The sequence below is a fragment of the Limulus polyphemus genome, unplaced genomic scaffold, assembly GCF_000517525.1.
Source record: "Limulus polyphemus unplaced genomic scaffold, Limulus_polyphemus-2.1.2 Scaffold1131, whole genome shotgun sequence".
In the NCBI taxonomy this organism is placed as follows: Eukaryota; Metazoa; Arthropoda; class Merostomata; order Xiphosura; family Limulidae; genus Limulus; species Limulus polyphemus.
Genome location: NW_013666741.1, coordinates 272,962 through 298,338, shown reverse-complemented (window position 1 = coordinate 298,338; position 25,377 = coordinate 272,962). Strand labels below are relative to the sequence as shown.

At 33.7% G+C, this 25,377-nt stretch overlaps 1 protein-coding gene across 4 annotated transcripts in view; it reads left to right on the top strand.

Moving 5' to 3' along the window:
• The window catches only part of LOC106462279 (survival motor neuron protein 1-like), a 116,487-nt gene that overhangs the window by 15,471 nt on the left and 75,639 nt on the right, over positions 1-25,377 (top strand). The window contains exon 2 of one of the 4 annotated variants that reach the window (XM_022389481.1): positions 18,743-18,809. The exons of 2 other annotated variants lie outside the window; for them this stretch is intronic. The gene's annotated coding sequence lies outside the window, so the exon portion shown is untranslated. Of the gene's footprint in view, positions 1-2,735; positions 2,960-18,742; positions 18,810-25,377 lie in introns of those variants that run through there. One more of the 4 variants, XM_022389482.1, reaches the window with a different exon arrangement.

The window sequence follows — 25,377 nt, the reverse complement described above, 5'->3', positions numbered from 1 at the left end:
AGCAATGAACGAGAATAGTTAATCTTGTGAGTGGAGGGAAGTACTTATCAGAAATACATTTTCAGTATAGGAAAATCATAACTTCTTACCAGTGCTCTAAAGTTATCTATTTTATTTGTTATACTTCTAGCATTACAATAGTAACAATTAAGCCTGTCCTTATAACTACTTCTATACTAATTTCCTATGCTAAACTTTTCTCTGCCTCTTATTCTTTTTTGCATTTAGTTTTTCCTGGCTCTCATCACTATCTAGTCCTAGTTTAAACTTCCCTTACAGCTGAATTAATAGTCTCAGCAAACAAGCCAGCCCCTACCCTATTTAAATGTAAACCATCCATTCCAAAAAAGCTCCCTTCTTCCACTTAACTGATCCCACAAGTCCAACCAGCCAATCTGCTCATCCTTACTAACTAACCTAAGCCTAGCATTTAACCCTAGTGATCTACTTATAACTTCATCCCCACAGTTAATTTTGGGCAGTATCGCTGACAAAATTTAATTGTCCTTTTTCTTTCAATGCCTTTATCAACCCCTTGTACTTATTAATTAACCTATCTTTCCCTACATCATTAGCCCCTACATGCACCACAAGAACTGCATCTGTGCTAGCCCCCCTTTATTATATCTCCTGCTCTGTCAGTTATATCCTCCACCTGACCGCCTGGGTAGCATAATCTGATTCTTTTCTCCCTAATTTCCCCACAGACTATTCTATCCACATGCCTTGTCAAGGAATCACCTATAACTATAACCTCCTTATCATCCATATCCTTCTCTGACCCTTTTGTTTTCCTTCCCATCAATAGTTCCTCATCTGCAGCAGCCAAGGGCTGAAATTTGTTACTCAACAGAATAAGCTCATTAGAACTAAATTCACTACTTTTTACCCTGATATTACTCTTTCTAACTTTGTGAAAGTCATTGTTAACTAATCTATCCTTTGCATGTAAAAGCCGAAGCTCCTCCTGAAAACATGCTGACATTTCCCACAGTCTACACTTTTCTTTATCTATATATCAAACACAGTACAGGAGAGAAGAAGAAATCTAGTTGCACCTGACCATCCCAGGTCTACAAAAGACCCAAAGCCTGATGCTGAATGATGGTGATGGTAATAAACCAGGAATCTACCCATCAATTAATTTGACTAATTGTATAGGAAAAATTTTAGAAAGAATAATTAGTAATAGGCTCTCCACTTTTCTGGAGATCACATAAAAATTACCTGAAGTTCAAAATTCTTTCAAAAAATTTTAGCAAACAACAGATCACTTAGTGAGATTAACTGAAACCATAATAGTTTTAATCAAAAGAAATGCACTGTCACCTGTTTCTTGATAAATAGAAAGCATTTGACACTGTATGGCACAATGGATTTACCAAAAGGTGTTACTTGCTGGTTTTATAACATTTTAGATAATAGAAAATCTAGAGTGAGTGTGGAGAGCACCTACTTAGAGTACTTTACTCCCAAGGGAGGGGTAGTTAGCTCTATTCTTTTCTTCATGTATGTAAGCCATATGTCATTAGAAGATCCTAATTTTAGTTTAACATCACAATTTGCAGATGGTGTGGTAATATGGAAGAGTTCCATGACCTCTTTTGATAGCAGCTACAAACTTACAGTCAGTTTTAAATCCAGTAATCCAGTATTGCTAAAAGCACAGCATAAAAATAAATGTTCCAGAACTAACTTAGTCCTTTTCTAAAAATCAACAAAAACAAAATATACTTGCATGGAGCTCTTTTAGATGTCGCCAAATTGGAAATAAAATATGGCAACAAGCAAACTATGTCAAGAGATTAACAGGTTAAAAAATACAGGAGCCGACAAGAAAATATCCTTAAAATTTATAAACAATACATACAACCTGTATTAGAATGTGCCTGTCCTGCTTGTACTAATGTAGCACAAACCTAAATTTCATGCATAAATACACTAAAATAAAATCAATTCATGACAGACTCATAGATTGCTTGTTAAAATATTTGATAAAAATTTATATAAAAATGATTCTTTAACCTCAATAGGTTGTTATATCATACTTGGTGAGGGTAGTTCTAAGTATCTCTCTCCACTCAATATTTATTATCAGAAAAAATCCACCTGCACTAGACTATAATATATTTCTTAAAATTAGGTATCACGTGTATCTAAAAGGGTTTTATATGTGAAATATATGTCTGATAACTACTTCAAGTGAAAAGAGTGACATTTTGTGATGGAACTGTTTATGAGTGTAAATGACCACATGAAGAGAAATAGTGAAATTGCACTAAATGCTATAAACATTCTATTCATGGAAATGGCCCTGAAGAGGGAAGCAGAATCAGTGTTTTAACATCATGTTCAAGCCCTGATTCAGTGAATTCTACTACAGCATTTGACAGTTTTTCATGTAATAGTTAAGGAAGGAGGAAGAGGTCTGAATAGAGCCTGACCCTACCAGGTCATGCACAGTGACCGAATACCCATCCACACAATACATGCTTACCTTGTTGATAATTAGATCCTCCCAGATCCTGATAAAGAGAGTCATGGTATTGGGAATAGTCCTAAACATCTCTCAACATTCAATATTATTATAAGAAAAAGTCAACCTAAACTAGACAATAAATATATTCTTAGCATCAATAATGTGATAAAGTAATGACTAAATGAAGAGAAGTGACAAATGAGCACTAAATGCTGTAGTATAATATTCATGAACATGACCCTGAAAAGAGGAAAGAAGGATTATTGTACATATATGTGCCCCAAATAATCTCTTAATATTAATATAGCATTTGAAAGTAAACATAGAAAACGTAAAGGAGAAAGGAAGAGGTCTAAATAGTACCTGACCTTCCCAGGCCGTGTACATCATAACCAAATACTGACCATAACAAGATCGTAAGAGGCAAATACAGAAAACATCCCCATAATAGAAGCTGCAAAAAGCACTTTGAATTTATCAGTGAGTATCAAAACCATCAAGACAGCATTGATCTACTTTTCACCATAGTCAAAAAACATCTTGCATCTATCATCCTGTATGTATTACAACATTTCACTTATAGCCTAAAATACAAAATAAAATTATCCAAGGTTATCATAATAAACAGGCTACCTCTGACTTAATCTTACACATCACCCAGATTGTGATATCATAACCCGGTGTTTTTACATCATGTTCAAGCCCTGATTTCATGAATTCTACTTTAGCATTTAAGAGTTTATCAAGTGATACATAAAACATGTAATCTGAGTTCCATACATGCACCATCAGTTTGAAAATAACTAATTTCAGGGATTTCAATTCTGATCATCTCAGGGTGGGTTTGCACTAAATTCACGGGCTAACTATGCTAAAATACCGGACTCAACTCCTTGCTGTTGACAGAGCACAGTTGTACAGCACACTCAGAATGAAAACATTAATGCTTGTGAATTTCCTGAATTTTTCTTTGCATAATACAGAAAATATAATCTTTAGGAAAAAATTATAATAGTTTTAAAATAAACTAGTCCTTAATTGAAGCAAGTAATTTTAGTACAATTTTTTTATATTAATGTCTGACAATCAATGTTTCTCAACCTTGGTTCTAATTGTGTATACTTAGCTTTGAGAGTCATAATAAGCAGGCCACCTCTGACTTAATCTAACACATCTCCTAGATTATATTATAAATGTACTTAGAGGGTATTTATGTAAAATGATGTAACCTAGTGACATATATTATGAACTGTTTATGGACTATTATGCAATCAAACTAAGAGAAGTGGTGAATAGAATTAAATGCTATAGGTTTGACAAGGCCCAGAAGTGAGAAGTAGAATCAGTGTTTATAATTTAGTGTTTGTGCCCTGATATCATGAATGCTCATATTGCATTTATTATAGAAATTGTAAAAGGGGAGGAAGGGATCTAGAAAAGCACCTGATCCTCCCAGGTTGTGCAAAATGTGACCAAAATACTTATAATATTCTTATGCATGGTGACAGGTGTGCCTAAAAGGTTAGGTTAATGTCTCAGTTGTGATTAGATATCGGAACACCTTAATGATTATGGTGTGGATCTCGTGTGCTGCTAGTGTAACTTCTATTGGTTAGTGTTACTATTACTAGTAAAACTAACATATACTGATATAGACTGAAGACTGACTAAGTATGTTTGTGTCTAATGCACTTCATTCTGCAACTAGCTCCTTCCTCTCATAATAGTATTCCTCAGTCCAGTTACACATTGTTTTTTATGGTATACATTTTATTATGAATATGGTGATAAACTACAATTTACAAATAATTTTCTATTTATTTCAGATTATAATTTTGGTGCTACTATAGCATGCGGTCTACAAAGATATTTACACTGTAGTGTGTGGTCTACACAGTTATTATCATCATCACCATTTTAACTTTCATTTATTTGCAATTTGCACCATTTATTATAAATAACACATTTAAACTAATGTAGTACAAAATACCATTACATAACATTTTTGGGGCAAATATAATCAGAATGAAATAAAATTCAACAATCAAAACTAGCACAATTATAACCTAAATTTAAGGTACTCTTTTTGAACACACAACTTATAAAATTATTATTATTTGCTGAACAAAAATGTGGATAGATATAAATTATTTAGCAAGAAATTATGTTTTAGTGAATCATTAAAACAGTGGTGATGATAGTATCTGTGTAGACCGCATGCTATATTGTAAATATCTTTGTAGACTGCACACTATAATAGCACCATAATTTCTGTTTTTTTAGATTTAAATTAATTTTAATGTGTCTGGAAAAAGTTTAATGTCACAAAATTTATTAGTATTAAAAATAAAGACTTCTTATAAACTTCAACTGAAAATCAGGTTTGTACATCACGACTTAACTATCATACTCAGATGGATGCATTCAGTCTCAAGGGAAACTTTCAACATTGAATAAAAATTACAGAAAATAACTTTGTAGTCGTTCTTACACACCGCAAAAGAAGAAGAAAACAAGAGTTGAAATTCAATAAATTATTTTCTATTTAGTTAATTTTATACATAAAGTTAAAGCCACAAATTTGAATTTTTTGGTTGACTCCAGCACACTCAAAATGTAAACATTATGTGAATTTCCAGGAATTTTCTGTACATAATACAGAAAATGTAATCCTTAGGAAAATAAAATAAAATAGTTTTGAAACAAAATAGTCTTTAATTGAACCATGTAATTTTAATACAATTGTATTTTTTATTGATTTCTGGCAATCAGTGTTTCTCAACCTTTGTTATAATTGTATTTAGAAGTCATAGGCTAGTGATGTAAACACATAATGAAAGCTCTTTTTCTGTTATTTTCTGCTATGTAAGCCAAAATGGGCCTGGCATGGCCTGGTTTGCTAGGACACTTGACTCATAATCTGCAGTTCACAGGTTTGAATACCCTTTACTGAACATGCCCACCTTTTATAATGTGACAGTCAGTATTACTAAATGATAAAAACCCTATAACCCTAGCACTTTCAAAAGGTCGACCTTTCTTTTTTGGGGGCAAGCTTATAGGGTTTTCATCATTTTATATCAAGACTTCTGAAACCTGCGTGTTTTTCTGACATCATGAATGAGTCAGTGTTACTATTCATTGATACAACTAGCCCAAGAGTTGCAGTAGGTGGTGTTGAATAACTGCCTTCTAGAAGGACAACTATCTGGAGAGGAGATGGACACTACCAGGTAAATTTGACCAAGAGTCGCCAATGATGCATTAGCATCTAAGGTGCCCCAACAGTTATAAGCAGCCTCAGAAATGAAAAGGAAAAAGCCAAAATGGCTTCCACTTCAGAGATTTGTATAGAAATTGGAACAAACTGATAAAAGTTTAGTTTGGTGAGATGTTGCTAGAAGATGCTTTTTAACAACCTTTGCCATAATTATAGTCCTGATTTTTTTCTTTTTGAGCTTGCAGAAAGCTTACTTTATCATATTATATTTAATTTGAATTATGATATTGCAACATTATAGGAAAAGAAATATTTCTCTTGGAACAAGACAAGGTAAAGCTTAATCCTATTGCCATGGGTTTTAGTATCTTACATTCAAAATTTTATTAAACTACTTTTTGTTTATGTTATAACAATTAGAATAGCATAAAATCTTAGCTAATAATCCATATTTTAATAGTATATAAGTTTTAGGTTCTTAATTCTAAAAGGCAATATAAAAAAAATCCTGAATTTCCCATAGTGTGACCCATATGACACATTTTCTTTTAGCATATCATCTTTCCTATTTTATCCACCACCCCTCAAAAAAGTATGAAATTAAACATAAATTACTCATTGCTCAGACAAACCATAGTTTTTATAGTCTTCAATATTGTTTGGTTACACAGCTATCGAATAAAAAAATCAGACCTCTCCTGCCACACCTACCTGTCACATCCTCTCTTTCAGAATTCATTAATAGTTCTCTCTTATGTTTAGTTATATATTACTTCTAACTAATGAAAAGTCAAGGTTTTGATCTATCAAATGACATATTTGAGAGAAAGTTAACGACTAGCTTAGATGAATTTGTAACGACTCTTGTCACATAGTTAGAAAGCCAGAAAAAGTTTGAGAGGTACATTTTGTATGTTATTAGTCTATATTCTTTGGTGCATTATTTAATTAAATAAAAATTATTAAGTGCATTACTATCATTAGTACAAAAACATTTGTGTTAACTCTCTTCGACAATCGATGAGGTTATTCGAATTGACTGATTCCATTTTGAGATAGGGTAGAGAAAATAACAGATAAACTATAAAGTTTTACCAAAAAAAAAACGTTTGAAATGCATTTAAGAGGTTTTAGGGATTACACAATGGAAATTTGAGATTTTTGAGATGAGGAAAATATTTTTAATTGAACATGAAAATTACTTTGCACACGGACTATTCAAAACAAGTTCTCAAAAAAAAACAACTTAATACTTATTAAAAATACTTTACTAAAAAATATAATTTTTTGTATCTGAAAGACTGCCAAATTTTATGAAGATATACACACTGTATTGAAAGTTAGAAGTTTTAAACCTATAAAGACTTCAAACAAGTACAAAGGGGTCATGTAGTTTGTCAAATTGATTGAGCCTGTGTTGAGAGAGTTAATTTGATCATTTTTCACTTGCCCATATCAAAACTGTTTTTAGGTTATATTAGACCTTATTGGTATAAGTAACTGCTTGAATGAGCAAAGATTACCAAAAAGAAAGTTGAAAAGTATATATATATAAATTAATATAAAATGGATTTCAAACTATTTACACATTAAATAAAATCATCTGCTTAACAATTTAGAAAAATCAGTTGCTTATAATTATGTATGGTAAAAAAGTGAAGATAAAGTTTATAGTTTTATGAAATCTCTACAGAAAAGTTTCACAAGAATCTAAAAAAGACATAAGTCTATAATTAAACTATACAACAAATGTAAGAATTTTCAATTTTCTTAAGATACCACATTGAATTTTTTTTTGAATTTTTAAATCTGTTAATTCATACAAATATATATAAAAATAAGTTGTTTTACTAGCAGAAGCTACATAATATGTAAAAAGTTCATCTGAAGTTTTAATTTATCCAATATTTTTTGTACTGTAATAAAAAAAAACATACAAGTGCAGCAAATCAACAGATCAAAACACATGGACACGAAGGAGTTAAGTACAAAAAAGGTATTTTTTTTATTGGTATTATAAAGCTATCAAAGTGAAATACTACTGCTGGTACAAAGATTTTTTTATTAAGTATATATAGATTTTAAGCAACCTTCAAGTAAATTTAATAGCAACATGTTCTCTGTAAAACATGACTTAAATTTTTTGTCAATGTTTAGCTGAAGTGTTTATAATTAACATTTTATTTAAAAATAAAGATATTCTTCTTCTCATCCAGTTGACATTCAGTCCATTTAAGTAATTTGTTCCTAACTAAGATAATTATTTTTGTCATCTTTTATAAAGTACTTTCACCCAGATAAAAGTAACATGGTCAAAAGAAGTTAATGGTTATTAAAATAGGATCTTCTGTTTGTAGACTTCATCAAAGGATTGTGCAAAACATGTTTTGTCTGACGCTCTAATATATTCATGATTCTAATACAGTACATTACCTCTTCTCACATAAATAGCTATTCTCGTTCAGTGCTGCCCTCTATGTGCAACAATGTTTTTTGGACATGCCTCAGTACTTAAAAATCCCACACATCTGGAATTGACTAATTCCAATGTGTATCACATGCAATATATCATGTGAAAACACTCCACAAATAAGAGCCTGACATATTATCTTGATGCATGTGACTCCCTCTATTCAATTCTACTGAACTGTCACTTCTCATTTGGCAGTACTTGTGTTATAACGTTTAGTTTGTGCTCTCTTCAAGTGTTTTATTTTAATTTTTTTCCATATCTTTGTATTAATTTCTCTAAAAGTCTACTCTTTATTTTACAATAGTAATATTTGTAACTTGTTGAGTTATTCCGAAGTGGAGTTATTTTATATTTGTACCTAGTTATGGAACTTGTTACTTCATTACAAAAACGTTTTATTTGTTTTTTCCAACACAGTTGTGTTTGTTTATTATGAATTCTAAATTACCACTTTGGAGGTTATATGTTCTATTAGCACACATACACAGGATTGAGGTCACAGTACTCTACGGAAGGATTTTTGGCTTTACTTCATCGAGAGATTGAATGTCCAATGAACTAATTTTAGTCGAGCCCTGCCTCGAGTTTGGGGACCAACACATTTGAAATACAGTCCACCGACTTTGGAAAGAAAAGGCATTCCACTGTTATATTTTATTAATATTATTAACTGTAGTTATTTGGGTTCCATAACATATGTTTCATTAGATTGGTTAATACTCATAGTCAAGGTCAGGTTAGCAATTAGTTTTAGTTGTATCTTTTCTCCTATACCATTCACTTAAGCTGACCATGGTCTTTTTTATTTAGGATTGCCTGTTAATTCATGTTACTGGTATATCAATTATTAGTTTAACTATATTGTCGTTTCTCCCATACATCATCAAGGGCAGATACTGGTCCGACCCACTGGGCACCCTCCCTCCCCCCATTTTAAAATAAAATCAAAATAATTGCAAAAATTGAATCTTTGAGGTGGGAAGAATATAGTGAAATTTCATATTAAATTTAAAAATAATAAACCAATAACAACAACATCTAGCAAACATTACAACAAATCTAAATAACCCATTTAACCCCTACCAGGGAAATCCCAAAAATTCCTCATTTATGTTCAGTATCATCGTGCCTCCCCATTTTCATAATCCTGGATCCGCCACTGATCATGTCTCATACATATGCTATTGTTACTACACACTTCCTTAATTTTATACAATCATGTCTATTTCATTTCGTTATTATTTCTCTCCTATCCTTCTTCATATTCACATGGTTTGTGTGGAACCCTTGTGCCGGAGTTCTTAAAAACTTGTCCCCATATTATATCTACATATTGTTTGGTTAAGTTTTTATTTTAGTGCTTAGTGATATTTTTTGTTCTGTATTGTTCCATTAATCTTCACCAGTGTTTGTTATTTGCAGTTTACCTATAGTTCTACTTCTGGGTTAAGTGATAATTAGGTTAACTATCTTAGTCGATTAGGCTTAATAAGTATCTGCTATTTTCAGTTGATATGTTCTATTTACAAGTTAGTTGATAATTAGGTTAAATATATTTTCTTCAACACATAACAACACATATGTATGTTTATTTCACTACTCGATATCAACTATTTAATTTTCGTCATTCTTTATAGCTTATACTTCTTACCATTGATTTTGTTTAATTTATAATTTATTTTTCTTACCATTAATTTCATTTAATTTATAATTTATACTTCTTACCATTTATCTTCTTCTGCTAGGCCTGTCTCAGTTTTTTTTATTATACATGTTTCACCGTGTATTCCCCATCTCATGACATTGTTTCATGATAATTTTTTTTGTATGTCTTTCGAGAGTGGTACTTGCAAGCCTCACCTTATACAGGCTTTATTTTTTTTTGCCTAGCTTACCATCAGGCAGATTCTCTTCCTGATTTGATGTCATATGCCTTCCTGTTAATCCTATCCATTTTATCCCCTACATAGTTTTTATTTTAGCTCCGGTTTACCATGTCGACACTCCTACAGTTCATGCGTACCTTTCACCTCCTTTCTTCAGTGTTCCACTTATATTTTGGGACACTCCCTCCTTCTTCCCTCCATATTGAAGTATTTGTCATCTTCAGTTTGTTCCCTACACACGTGGTTTCTTTGCTTTGAGGATCTTCTAGGGTGGAACACTGATTTTTGTTTACCACTCACTGCTAATACAGTCTTAAGGTCAGTTCTTTTTCTGCACCAATCCATTTTTTGGGGTTACTCATGTACACTTAGCATCACATGGGGTATTTGTGATGCTATATTAAATTTTTTAGTTGCTCTTTTGTTTAATTCTGAGATATTATTTACTTTATTCATTTTATATGTTTGGCACCTGCCTGTTCTTTACCTGTCTTGCCTATGGGTTTTCTTCATTCATCTTGTTTGCTTGATACTGATTGGGGTTTTGGATTGATTGGTCCCACCTCAATCACTTCTTCGGTCTTCCATCTATTAATATGTAGTCTCTGATCACATTTGGGTAGGCTGTTTCTGCATGACTGAGAATGCCCACAGTACACATTCTTATCTTTGATTTTTTTTCACCACATGATTAGGTACCAATTTCATGCCTTGAACTCAGGACTTGTTTTGATTCCATACGTCTTTTGTGGGGTGGTCTGCATTTTAACCGACTTCCACATTTGGGTGATTTTACCAACATCATTCATTGGATGTCTAGCTTCTGTTAGCTCCTTTCAGACAGGGGTAGTCTTAACATATGCTTCTACTATTTCTGTATTTGGCTCGGGTAGTTGGATTTTCCAGTTGGATAAGTTTTTCATGTTACATACCTCACATTTGAGGTTTGTATTTTGAAACACCTCCTCCATCCATCTGTTGCCATCCTTCACTCTTTCATGAGATTGTGACTGGGTAAGTTACCTTTTAGTATATATACCTCTTCTTTTTCAAGGGCATGTCCCTCTTTTCTTTCTGGATCCTACTCTATGGCGAGTTGTGCCTGACCAAATATTCTTTAATCATTCAAATCTGCACTGTAAGCTATGTCAACTTGCATATTGTCATTCCATGACCATCCAACGCAGCACACACTGCAGTGATGTGGTGTTCCAAAAGATTGCTTGTAGGTTTATCCTTGTGATAGATTTACTTCATAAGCTTGTCTGTCCTGGACAGTACTCACCCATGGACTACATGGGTAAAGCAGAAGGGGATAGCTACTCATCCCTGCCATGTCTTCTATTGATTAAATTGGTATGGTCTGCTTTTCAAAATAGAGTTTTGTGGTCACCCATTGCACTGTCTCAAGCATTGTCGTTCCTCTGGATTCTTTACCATGCTCTCCCCCCCCTTTATTCTAGTGGGGATTGAGAGTCCTTATCATTTTCCAGTTCGAAGCTGCTGGGGTGGTGGACCATGGAGGCATCCTCCTGAAAGAGTTAATAAAATGCTAACAAAATATAGAAATGATTATAATTCTCATTCAGTTGAGAGTAGGGTGATGGTGTTCTGCTGGTGTAGATGACATGATAATCCTCCACTATGAAACAAAAAGAAATGAGAGTGAGCCATCAAAATTGCAGTTCATCCTTTGATAAATCCTCACTCATGTATTACAGATATCTATATTACCTCCCTCATTTATATTCTTGTTACTTCATCTGTATTATGGGTTGTGGTGGAGGAACTTGCAGATTGTTAAGGTTCTTCCCCTTCCACTTTCCCTTGATGCTTATTATTCCAAGGATGTTACTGCGCTTGAGGTGGTTCCTTTCAATTTCAAATTTGAAGATGGTTTACATTAAGCAGACATCTTTTTGATGTCAGATTCCCTGATCGATCTATCAGTTTTTTATATTATTATGTTCTCCGTTCATTGATTGGGGGGTAATGGATTCCCTCCAGTTTCATGAACTTGAGGTGAAGACAGTTGCTGGTGGCTTGGGTTTTGGAATATTGTCAACTTGCTGGTGGTATGATCCTCTTTTCTACCCCCACATGGATATTGGTACCCAGTGCCCAAGGTTTTGGATTATAGTTCACTTATCGATGGTATGATCCTCATCCTACCCCAGCATGGATGTCAGCTCCAAGCAGCATGGGTTTTGAATGTAGTTGACTTGCTGTGTATGGTCCATCATTCCGTAGCCACTCTACACCTATGGACACATCCTTTTATTGTTACCCACTTTTCTATTTTCTGGAATTGAGATTCATAAATATCATATGGTTCAGATCCCTATCCTGCTATACTTCTCTCCCATTTAGATGTGCTCCTCCATTTTTCTGCCCAAATATGTGACATCTTTTCAAGATTGCGAAGAGTGTACCTGAATCAGAAGTGGTGTGGTCTCCCACATCAGATCTTCGGTTCTGAAGATCTCTTGGGGAGTGTCCTTTGGATGCTTTCAAAGGATGCTTCTTTCTTTCCCTCACACTGGTACATCCACTTATTCAATGTGAGATTCTAGCTAGTTATGTGAGAAGAGGTAATGTACTGTATCAAAAATTATAATTTTCTTATACTGAAAATGTATTTCCGATATAGGTACTTACCTCTTTTTACACTTCCCACCCATCTTCCCCACTGAAAACCTGTTCTTCCATTTTCTGCCAAAGCTCAAAATGATAGTTTAGTATAATTGAATAGAGGGAGTCACATCTGTCAAGAGAGTATGTCACACTCTTATTGGTGGAGAGTTGTCGCATGATGATTTGCATGAAAGATGCATTGGAAGCAGTCAATTCCAATTGAGTGAGACATTAAAGGCTTGTGGCATGTGTAAAAAAAATGCATATAGAGGGCAGTAGTGAACAAGAATAGCTATGTATGTGAGGAGGTAAGTACATATCAGAAATACATTTTCAGTTTAGGAGAATTATAACTTTCATTGTTAGTTTCAGTGAAGTGGGACATGTCATCTGGTGACATAGTTTATAAACTATGGGAGACGGTTCCTTGTTGGTGCAGGTTCTTAAAAAGTGAAATTAAAATACAAAGTTTAAAAAATGAAACAATTATATAGATTTCTAATTATTTAATTAAATTGGAGCTTATGAATAATTTTGAAACTTGAAAACTGTTGATGGTTCATTTAGTAGAATCCTTTTGAGATTTTCAAAGAATGAGTATTGTTAACACAATGGCTGTCACATGATAAGTATAAATAAAATTAAACATTCAAAAGGTGGCAAGGAGCAGTTACAATGTCCCTAACTCGTATGCCACAAGAGAAATTTGGCTTTCAAACATAATTGTCTGTGACCCACCAGTGTGTCACGCAGTCCATAACTAAAAGTAGGTTGTAACCCACTGGTGGGGCACATGGCAGCCAATGTGTTAATACTATTTTAGGGTATCATGGTAAATCTACATTTCTTCAGTCCAGGAAGACCAAAAAACTACTACTTAAATGTGCTTAAAATATTATACGTATAAAATTTTGAATTATTTTAATGGCTAAATGTGTTGCCAAAATTTCAGTGTTTTAATTTTCTATATTTCAGTTTTATGAATGTAGACAGTGTGACAAATTTCAAATAGTTGCTCAATTTTGTAATACAATGAAACAATCTATTGTTTAAATCCTTGCCTCATCAGTTCACCGAAGCCTTTGCTTTATTGAGGCAAGTTATAATTTAATATTTTCAAATTCTATTAATACCTAAGACTATACAATGTAGAAAAATACTTTGATCAAATTATTTTATTGATATCATGTTAGATTTATTTATAAAACAATTTGATGCTGTCATCTTTAATTATTTTATTTATTCATTGAGCAAAATTGAAGAAAAAGAGTCTTGCTCTTAGTTCAAAATTTAGTATGCTTAATTAATAGATACCTTGCACATTTTCAGCGGTTTTTAGAGCAACTTTCCAAACAACTTACTTCGTCAGAATCATGAGGGTAGTTTCTTAATATTAGAAGAGAAGAGAAGAACATAAATTCAAATTTTTGCACAGACCACTAATCTTCAGCTTAGAGATTTTACTTTTATAACAGGTTGGTTGGTCTTTGGGATGGGTTGCCAAATTGCATTGTCTTAATTGTACACTTATTGTTTTATCAAAGTGATTACATGTATGACAGTCATAATGTGATTTCAGTAGTTATGTTTATGCAATTAATGCTGCACATACATTGATAGTGAAGTTGCTTGAGGATGAATACTTTCAAACATATCAACAATTTTGATACTTTCTGATCTTGTTTTGGCCCAATGCTAATTTGAAACACGAAACTCGGAATACATTTAAAAATGCAGAGTTATCTAGAAATCTGTAAGTTAACATTCACTAAGCTTAGTCTATAGCTCAAAATACCATAACCCAACCATCAGTAGTTATTGGTAAGTCTTATTTAGATGGTTTTCTGAAGAACTGTACTATTAATGAAAACATCTTTAACACCATTTTAGATTTATTCCTGGGGATGTGGTTGTAAAATTGGGCATATTTGTGGAAGAGTAATTGTTACACAGTTAGATTTAATGTTCCACGACATGTTGAGATAGAGAAGAAATTAAATTTTAATTCCTAATGTTCAGAAAGTCGAGATCATGAGATAATATTTGTCATTCATGAATAGGAAAAGTGAGTGAAAAGGAGATATGTGACATAATTGAGAAATATTTAAATATTAACATCTATTAATTCAAGATAGATGTGTTTGTAGAAAGAATAAAACAATATTATAGATGATCAAACCCAACTGACTTAAAAAAGACATAAAACAGAAAGTCAAGGATAAATGCTCTAAGTTAAAAAAGTTTAAGTTGACATATATGATGGGAGATTTACAAAATTATAGGAAAGCTAATGATATGGCAAAAAAATAACATTTCTAAGAAGCATCTGGCTTATGTTAAAAATTAATGTTAAATGTAAGCAAAATGTTAAAATAGGGATTAGGTCCTTTAAAGATCCTGATGGCAAGGTTAGTTGAAATTGTCTCTTTTGTTTTTACAAGATAATGTATTAGCAATATTCCTGACTATAAGCATTCTATTGAAAACATTTGAATTGACAGAAATTGTGTGGATATTAAACCCTTGGTGGTAAAGAGAGTGATTGAAAGATCAAAATTAAAACACAGGCCAACTCCTATCATTTTTGGTAGGTCAACAAACAATGGGCAAGTGCCTGAGGATTGGAGAGTTGTTAATGTTACTTCTATTTTTTAAAGCGGTGTTAAGATTCACCCTGGAAATTATAGAACAGTTTTAGCATTAAGCATTACTTCTGTAGAGGGAAAATATTTAAAGAATATAGAAGAAGTTTTACAAAACCACAGAGTGAAATATGTTAAATTTAAATGAAACGGTCATGTATGTCTAACAAGAACTAAATGGCCTTATGTTGTCCATACGTATAATGTGTTCTAGGTTGGCTCCTTTGGCTGATCTTTTTTTCAGGACACTAATTGAAGTAAGAATGAATGCATGCAGTCTTTAAGAATCTGTATCATGTTCTTGATATAGATAATAATAGCTTAACAGTGATTGATTAAGGGTTCAACATCAGCTACATCATAAACCTGTTTTCTTAGATAAAATGCTCCATAAGTGCAATGATAACTTAGTGTGAAGTTGACATAAAAAACACTCATTGACTTCTTCTTCAACTTTGCAAGCTGTAAACCAGTATTGTTCCCAAAAAAGTTAAAATACTAATTCGTTATCCATATATAATATTATCAAACATTTATATATTTTTGCACAAACATTATGACAATATCAAGAAAATATTGTGCAAGAATGATTTTTATAGTAATTTGTGATTATTTGAATGAAGAAACTTGTTCATATAAACACCAGTGTGTGTGAAGTTCTTACATATTCAATGTTTATGGCTTCCTTGACCTTACATTCACAGGAGGACTACAAGGATGATTTTTCTAGCTCTGATGAGTAATTTGTGATTATTTGAATGAAGAAACTCGTTCATATAAACACCAGTGTGTGTGAAGTTCTTACATATTCAATGTTTATGGCTTCCCTGACCTTACATTCACAGGAGGACTACAAGGATGATTTTTCTAGCTCTGATGAGTAATTTGTGATTATTTGAATGAAGAAACTCATTCATATAAACACCAGTGTGTGAAGTTCTTACATATTCAACGTTTATGGCGTCCTTGACCTTACATTCACAGTAGGGCTTCAAGGATGGTTCTTGATATGGAAAGGTTACATCATATGCTTTGTCAAAATGTAGCTGTGTGCCCTCCATAAAGTGTACTCAGCTACTTGCACATGCAGGTAACCCTCTTTCAATGACAGTCAAAGGGCATGTCACAACATTTACAGTTATTTTCAAAACTTACTCAAAGAATTTTATTATCACTGTATGTCAACAAAATTGATGTAAAAATGTAGTTTGGAATTCAAATTTTAATATTTATTTGTTAATTTTTTAATTTGAAAGAAAATATTTAAAATAAATATCAAAATATGCTTTATTGTATGTCATATGGCATGTGTTCTTCTGTTATTGTTCATTTTATGTTTTATTACACCTAGCATTCAATATCTGTAGTGGTTAACAGATTAGAAACTCAAGCTTCAGACATTTTACAAGTTGGAACATGAAATAAGAATCTCCTGCCTTCTTGAGTTGCTGAGATATGAACATGTTTTCAAACCTATGAGAGTCGCCCTGCCCACTACACTCTTTTGAAACACCTTGTCTACTCACACCTACATCTCTTAAGTACATGTTCAAAACCAGCAGAAAGAGCACATTCCATGCTACTTAAATCTCATAGTTTTTGTAATTGACTTGAAGATGAAATTTGTAATTTGACAGGAAATGTTGAAGTCTATTGAGTTAGTTGCTCTGAATAGAAATTAGATTTTTTAACATACATATAGCATAGAAAGCCAGGTAAATTACAGTGGTTTTATATAGTAATTTGATAATATTTTGTTTTTCTAAAATGCATCTTTGAAATCTACAAAACTTAATTTGTCTTCTCCCTCCATTTGAGAGAATAAACAAGGCTTAAGTATGATGTGTGAGTACAAATCTATATAATAACATTGTTAGTAAAAGTAATCATTTTTTGTTTACTGTGTTATTTTTTAAGAGAAGTAACTAAAAATTAAACATTTATGAGTAAATAGTAGTAATAGATATATATATACATGTTCGTAAGCACTTACACATTTTGTGCAGCAATATACACCTGCTAAATTCAGACCACTTCAGGAGGATAACTAACATCCAAATACCTACCCAATTTATTGGATTGGGCCAGTCTTTGTACAGAGCCATATCATAAATGTTTTCCTACACTTCTATTACTCTAGACAATTCTCACTGCAACCTCTATACTGTAAACAAGCTGTTAAATCTTCTCTCACTGTGTTCTTGGAGCTGGAATTATGATAAACTCTGTGGGAATATTTTGGTAATTGTGCCACAACAGCTTATTTGCTACGCACAGTGTTGTATTATGGTGTGACAGAGACAGTATAATGGCAGGAGTGGTGGTTCATTGCTTTATGATCAATAAGTTGCTACTTCAACCAGTAATATTAAAATAAATGTAGGAAATAGATGTGAAAAGGTTAGAAGTAGAAACTAAGAGGAAGTGCTTTGGAACTTTATGGTCAATACTGAAGAGAATAGAACAGTACTACTCACTTTAACATTTTTCAACCTTTAAAGATTTATGGTGGTTACCAGGTGGATGAAACTGATCCACCCTGAATAGAGTTAGGGTAGAGTTTTCAGGGAAAAAAATGTTTATTTACTAGGTTTTTAAGATTATGCAAAGGAAATTTGAAAATTTTCAGTTGAAGAAAATTATTTTAAACTTAACATAAAAATTACTTTGCACTTGGAGTAGTCAATACTCTGACTCCATATATTCACATACAAATATTTAGTAAAGATACTTACTTAAAAATTTGATTTTTTGTATACAGAAGACTTGTTTACTAGAAGCTTTAAAACTTTTGTGGAAATACATAAAATATTAAAGGTTATAGTATGGAAACTCTGATGGTCACTTTGGGGTCATGTAGTTGGTGTAATCCACTGAGTCATTTACGAAAGAATTAAGATATATTAGTAATGAGGATGCTGTTTGCATTAGTTTTTTGGATATGAAGACAGATTTCTCCATTTAAGACATAAGATGTGTTCTGTTAATTTACTTCTTGTTTCAAATAAGATTTTATCAGATTCACTTTGGAGTAACTACACACATGTGTAAAACCATGCAAATTTAAGGATACTGATTACATCGAGCATATAGCGGTACACCTTAGGTAAGTGTGAGGGATATAGTTATCCATTCAAATTAGTTTAAGATCTGAAGTAAGGCCATTGATGATTCATAGATCTGCATGATTAGTGGAATTTGTTAATTGATTAATCATTGAGCACATTAATGGATTACATACAACTAATTGATTATTTTCACATAATGGGACAATACAATCTGCCAGGGGCACTGTGTTCAGTATCCTAATGCTTTCTGCCCATCTAATTGAGGTCATTCATATAAATAGTCCCTGTGCCAGCTGCACGTATTAATTGCTCTTAACCTGATCTCTTATTCTCTTTGCAGAATTACTTGTCCATCTTAATGAGGAGAATATGACGGACACACCTGTACATGAAATCAGGCATGTTCTGTAAGTTTAACCCCTTGTATTAGGGCCTTGCTGTTTTGCGAAATTCACAAACTTTTGAATTAAACATTTACTTAAACAAATCTATTATCAATGTATATCAATAAATGTGGCACAAAATGTAGTCTATAATTCCAATTTTTATATTAGCTAAGTTTTAACTTTTTCATTTCAAAAATTCTCATTTTTTATGGTGCATGATGCATCTGAGTTTCCAACTTCAATAATAGGCTTCTACAGTTTCTAACCAGAGAAGCCCCTTCCTCCTCTCTCTCTGACTTTGAGAATGTTTGCCAATCAACTTTACATGGCTGATGGACATGTTTATAATCAATAGGAAGAGCAGATTCTCCTTTAAGCTGTTTGTTTTGTCACGCATACAGTGATAGTCAGTCATGGTTTCTTTGTGTGCAAATATCATATTCCTTCTCCAAACATTTGACATAAGTTCCTTTGTCCAAAGTATAGTTACTTAGAAAGCCACATAAATTATAGTAGTTTTAAGACATTCTTTTCTAGTGAATGATATATTTTTTTTGTGTTCTAGAAAGTATATTTGAAAGCTACATTAATTTTTTTTGGATACCAAAATTTGTGGGACCAAACAAGGCATATAGGAAAGCATCTTTAATTTTTAACTGAGTGCAAATGAGCTTAATTAGACAGTGACTACTACAAAGCCTTGTTTTTATGTATGTAATTTATCATTTTTATATATTTTTTTAACAAAAGTAACAAAATATTAAAATTAGAAACTTCACAGTTTAGCTTAATAAACAGCTGGAATTCCAATCATGCTTTGATGTTTGATAGCTTGAACTCCTCAACACAAGTGGACTTCACTTTGCTGACTATTACCTCAAACTATTACTCATAATTTTATTCCACATTTTTTTTTTTTTTTTTTAACTCCTACACAAGTTCCTAAAAACAATTTTCCTGTACAGGGTGAAGAAAAAAATATGTGACAAACCTCTCCTTCAAACTAAATATCTGTTCTGACTTAAAAAAATAAATAAATCTAAAATTTAATAGGAGGGATTGTGTGTACTATAACTTTGCTGTTTACATTAGCTCTATGGGAAACAACTATTGCACTGGCACTGTGATTTATTGCTTTTGTTGGAGGAGGTTACTGCAATAAAATCAGAAATTAAAAGGAAGCATATGTTAAAAGGTTAGCAGTTGAAACTTTGCTAAGTAATATGAAAATGCTGCTGTCAGTGCAGAGGAAAGAATGGTATTATTCATTTTATATAATATTTTTTAACTTTCCATTTCACCCTACATTGAAGATTTTACTAAAGTTAGCGTTTTAAGCAAGAGCAAAATAAGAGATGAAATATAAAGTTTTACTGAAAATAAACTTTGATATTCTTTTAGGAGGTTTAAGAGGTTATGCAGATCCAGTAGAAAACTGTAAGATGAAAAGAAGTATGTTTATTCTTATTATGAAAATCACCATTCATTCAAACTGAGTCAATAAAGACTATGTAAATTCTAAGTCAAATCTTTGGTAAAAATACTGTATTAAAAAACCTGATTTTTATGTGTATAACAAACACATAATGTTTACTAAAAGCTTGCCAAATTTTGTGAAGATACACAATGTAAATTCAGAACTATAGTAAACTATTATGTATAGCTTCACAACTAAGGAGATAGTCAATGTATTTTTCAGATGTTGATAAAATAATCCGAAATAAATGTACGAAGTTATACAATATAATTTTATTGGAAATCTATTATAATCCTTGTCTATGAGGCTGATGTAATGAGCTGCATTCAAGTATGTATCTAAGAAATAAAATTAAAGAAATTAAATACATATTATGCAAGTTAGTCTTTCAAGGTGCAGTTTGTAGTGTGTTTCCTCAAAAACATCAAAGAAATAATGAAAATATGAGGAAAGCTATTTGCCCTATTAAGTGCTCTTCAAGCTTACCTGTCACAGATAATTTCCTAAATTAAGATTCAGTCAAGTACTAAAAATGCTGAACTTCTTTTTTTAGTTGACATAGAGATACAATTCAAAGTGATATATAATGCGTTTTTTGAAACACACTTACCTTCTCTCACACTAAAACTTTATCCTGACCAAAGTTTCTCTTCTATGCTCATTTAAACATTGGTATGGATCTGATTTCGCTTGCACCAGCCTTTATACCACACTATATTGCCCATAGCAAGTTAAATCTTGTGATTTTCTACACCTACATCAATGCACCCCCTATCTGAGATCTGTATATAAGGTACCCGTTATTACTTCCTATTCATTTTTCTTGATGGCAGAATGTTATGATGACCATTTTACATGCTTGCTGCAGGTTTCTCTTCAGTGTTGAATGATCTTAGTTATACCTACAATTCAGACATTTATTTTTTCAGACCTGTCTTCTTGGGTCTTGAGTTTGTTATCTGTTTTCTTTATTTTACAACAACAACAAAAAATTTGGATATGAACTCACAAGTTCATGTATCTGATATGGAGTCTAGCATTACCAAGGTATTGGAGGAAGGCCCCCTTTCTGCAGAGGACATCCAGTCTTTCATATGCAGATAGGTTGAATCGTACATGAGGTTTGATATCTCTTCTCCTGTCAGCTCAGAAGCTGAGCTTGCGGGGGATCAAGGGCAGACTGATGACAAGTTGGAGAGACAGCTAATCACGAGCCTCAGACAGTCATCCCTCCTCTTGCACCAATTTTACAACTTGTACGTCAAGTTTGTAATGTCTTGAGCATTTCTCTTGTAGCTTACGACTCTTCTCCTCCTTTGTTGGGGGAAAAGTCATTCAGCTCATTACCTGGTCTTTCCATCTTTGCCAGATATTGCTGTGCATGCTTGAAGATTTGCTGATTATTTGAGAGAGAGTGCTGCCATGCCTTGTACTCCCAATTTATCAGATCAGTATGTCTTAGCTTTCTATAACTTGTTAGATCCTCTTCTTCCTTTTGGATTTCTAGGCCTAATGCCACTGTTTATCTTAACCAAAGTCAGTTTTCCCTGATTAGTCTGTCCCTTACAACAATTTTGAGTTTTTTATCTTCTTTACAACTGTTATAACAGGTCTCCTGCTCAATTTTCAGAGGATCTTAATCATTTTATGACTTCTACTTTGGTAAAGTTATCAGCTTCTGCTCACTTCTTGGTCTCTTGGTTAGTTTGTTGAGAGATATGCCTAGCTTGAGGGAGTTTGACTTCCTTCTTCAGCCTTTATAGATCTCAGAGAAGCTCCTTTTCTCAGACATTTGATTTTTGCAGGTATTCCAGATTCCATGAAATTTAGGGTGGATGTGGCCCATCTGCACTCTTCTCTTTTGACACTGGCCTTTCATGTTTCCCAGTCTTCTACCAGAGGACTTCCTACATTTCTCATTTGTTTGTAGTACCAAAGATGGGCAGTTGGTGATCTGTCACCAACCTTTCTCATCTTAATCATCTCCACCAGCCTTCTTGGTTTATGATACAGTCATTTTTTTCTCTTTGATGGCACATTGCACCTGGTCTATGGATGACAAAGTTTGATCTTCTTGATACTTATCTTTATATTCTGATTCAGGAGGTCTTCACATCATTATTTCCATTTTGTATACAAGAGCCAGGTTTTCAGTTTTGTGCTCCACCATTTGATCTTGCATTTACCCCATAAGTCTTTTGCCAGATAGTCAGGTCCTTTTCACATCATCCTTCACTCATTGGGCATTCACACAAACCATAATATGGGTGACTGACTTCTTCTCTCTCCTTCTTGCCACTTGGCAGAATTTCACTTTTGTGTTCTTTTATCTGAAGCTGTGAGAGCTGGGTTTCTCATCAAAATGGAGAAGTCTATTCTTACTCTCACACAGTCTCTCATCCATTTAGGGGTGTTTTTCAATTCCCATCTCAGTCAGGCCCAGCCATATCCTTTACACTTTTAGGCCATGCAAGAGACCATTCTTCTAATACAGTTGTCTCCTTCTCCACTGGCACATGCAATTGTATTTCTTTTGGGGATGTGGACATCCTTGGAATCACTCATTCCTTTAAGTTGGGCCCACATGCATTTCCTTCAGTGGTCATTTTGAGATCAATAGAACATTTCCATAGATGTGCTGGATTGTATGGTGACCCTATCAGCTTCTAGCATGATCGATCTTGGTTGGTGGTTGGACAGCGACAACATGACAGTAGGTGTCCCTCTCCCACTTCCAGAGATACATCTTTTCACAGATGCTTTTCTCTAGGGATGGGGGCTCTTGTATAGGAGTATATATATGAAATTCAAGGGTCTCTGAACAGAAGAGATATCTTCTCTCCACGTCAATCTTTTAGGGCTTCTAGCAGTTCAACAAGCTATGTCTCGGGTTGTTTCAGTGTTGCGAGGGAACATGATAATGCTTCACTTGGATAATTCCACTGTGGTCTCCTACTTTTCCAAGCAAGGGGCACTCATTCTAGATCTCTTTGTTTTTGGATATTGGACCTTCTCTTTTGGGCCCACAATCATCAGATTTTTCTTCCTGCTTGTTATGTTTGAAGTGTAATGAATTTAGTGGTTGATCAATTATCTGGTCTCCTGAACCTCACCCACTGGCTTTGGGCATACATGCTCTCAGCCAGGATTGGACAGGTCTTCATCTTTAAGCATTCCCTCTAATTTGTCTGTTCTTCAAAGTTCTTGCACTGTAGAGTTCTTCTGGTGGCACCAGGACAGTCTTGGTTACCACTTTTTCAGTAACTTCAGGGGTGCCAACCTCTTCTGCATTCTCTCTGGCCATCTCTATTACCTCAGCCTCGGTCAGACATTTTTCATCTGGTGATCGTCATTCTCCGGCTTCATGCCTGGCTCTTATGCAGTCCATTGCACAATGTCAGAGATTAACCTCTTGGGTGGTATCTTTATTAATGAGGTCCATTTGGCATTCTTCTTTGGATGTTTATCAATGGACATGGTTTACTTATTGTCGGTGGTCTCTTTAAAATAGTTCTAATTCTTCTTGTTCATTGTGCCGCATATTTCTCAATTTCTGACATCGCTATTTGACAATGGTGTGGAATCTTCATCTATTTCACTCTATAAGCCAGCTTTGTCAGCTACTTTTCGTTTTTCTGGAGATTTAAAGTTTTGAATCCCCAGTTTTGTCCTTGCTTCTGAAATATTTTTGAGTTATCCATCCTTAACATCCTTTCCAGGTTCCTAATTGGGATATCACAGTGGTTCTTCATGCCTTATCTCTTCCACCCTTTGAACCTTTGGCATCATGTTCCCTATATAACCTTTTTCTTAACACTTAGTTCTTCTGTTGTTAGCTAGCGGACGTTGAGGTTCAGATGTGTTTACGATTCATGTTCACAGGACTCTTTACCATTGCACTTATGTTCTGTTGTATCCTGATAAGTCCTTTCTACCCAAAATTTCAGTGGTTAGATAAAGGTATAAGGCTTTCTCTCCTGTTCATCTTCCCTCCATTTCTTATTTTTATTACCACTCAGATCCTGATTGTCTTTTATGCCCAGTTTGGGATCATTGGTGGTATGTTGTTTGCACTAAAGTTTTCAGGGTGCCCATTGCCATTTCTTTCTCCATTGGGTTTCTAAGGTGTCATGTGACTTATTCCCCGTCATTTTGAGAGGTTCATCAATTGGTTCGTGCTGCTTACTGAGTTTTCAGTGGAGGAGTGGAGACTTTTTTGGGTCTCATCTCACCCAGTTCGCCATATCTCGATGTCCCTGGTGGCTCAGTTACATTGCATGCTGGAGGAGATTGTAAAGACTGGTTTGTCGACCATGCCTAACATATTTATATCTTATTATTTACATCATTTGGTGGTTACCTCCTCTGAAGGTTTTTGGCTACCCCTGTGGCAATTATCCATGCCCCAGCTAATTTGTCAGAGAGGTGAATGACTTTATTGCTATTGTGTTTTTTCTATTTTTTTCAGGGACCCTCTCATCATTTTCATTTGGATCCCATTCAGTGGCAGGTGTTGCCTGGTCAAGTATGCTTCTTTCCATATCTACACAAACTATCAGTTAACTGATAAAAAAGTTTCCTGGTAACAAGCTTTGTTGAGATGGAGCATTCCATTAGATCACCTTGTGTGCTTTATGGGTGGTAAGCAGTTATAAAACAAAGAACAGTACACTACTGATCACCACTTATGGACTGTCATGGACAAAGCTTAAGGTGATTTTGCCCATCCTTTCTGACCCCTGGATTGAATATATTGGGGTTGGTTTACTTTTCAAAATAAGGAATGTGGTTCACTTATTGCACTGTCTCCAGAGCATCATTCCTTGGGATTCTCCAACATGAGTATCACCCCCATTTATCCTAATAGAGTGTGGGAGTTTTTACCACTCCCAGTTTCCATTTGCTGGGGTGATGGACAAGTCTATTCCTCCTGAGTAATGCTTGAACTCATTATTCCATTCAAGTAGGAAAAGGTAAAGCTGAATGCCTTCCTACCAATAACACTGAATGGTTTCCCAGATGTATGGTGGGAGCAGAATGAGCCTATGTGGAGTCTCTTTGTAATTCTGGTTCAGAGATGACTTCACTATTTCATTGAGTTGAGAGTGGCCC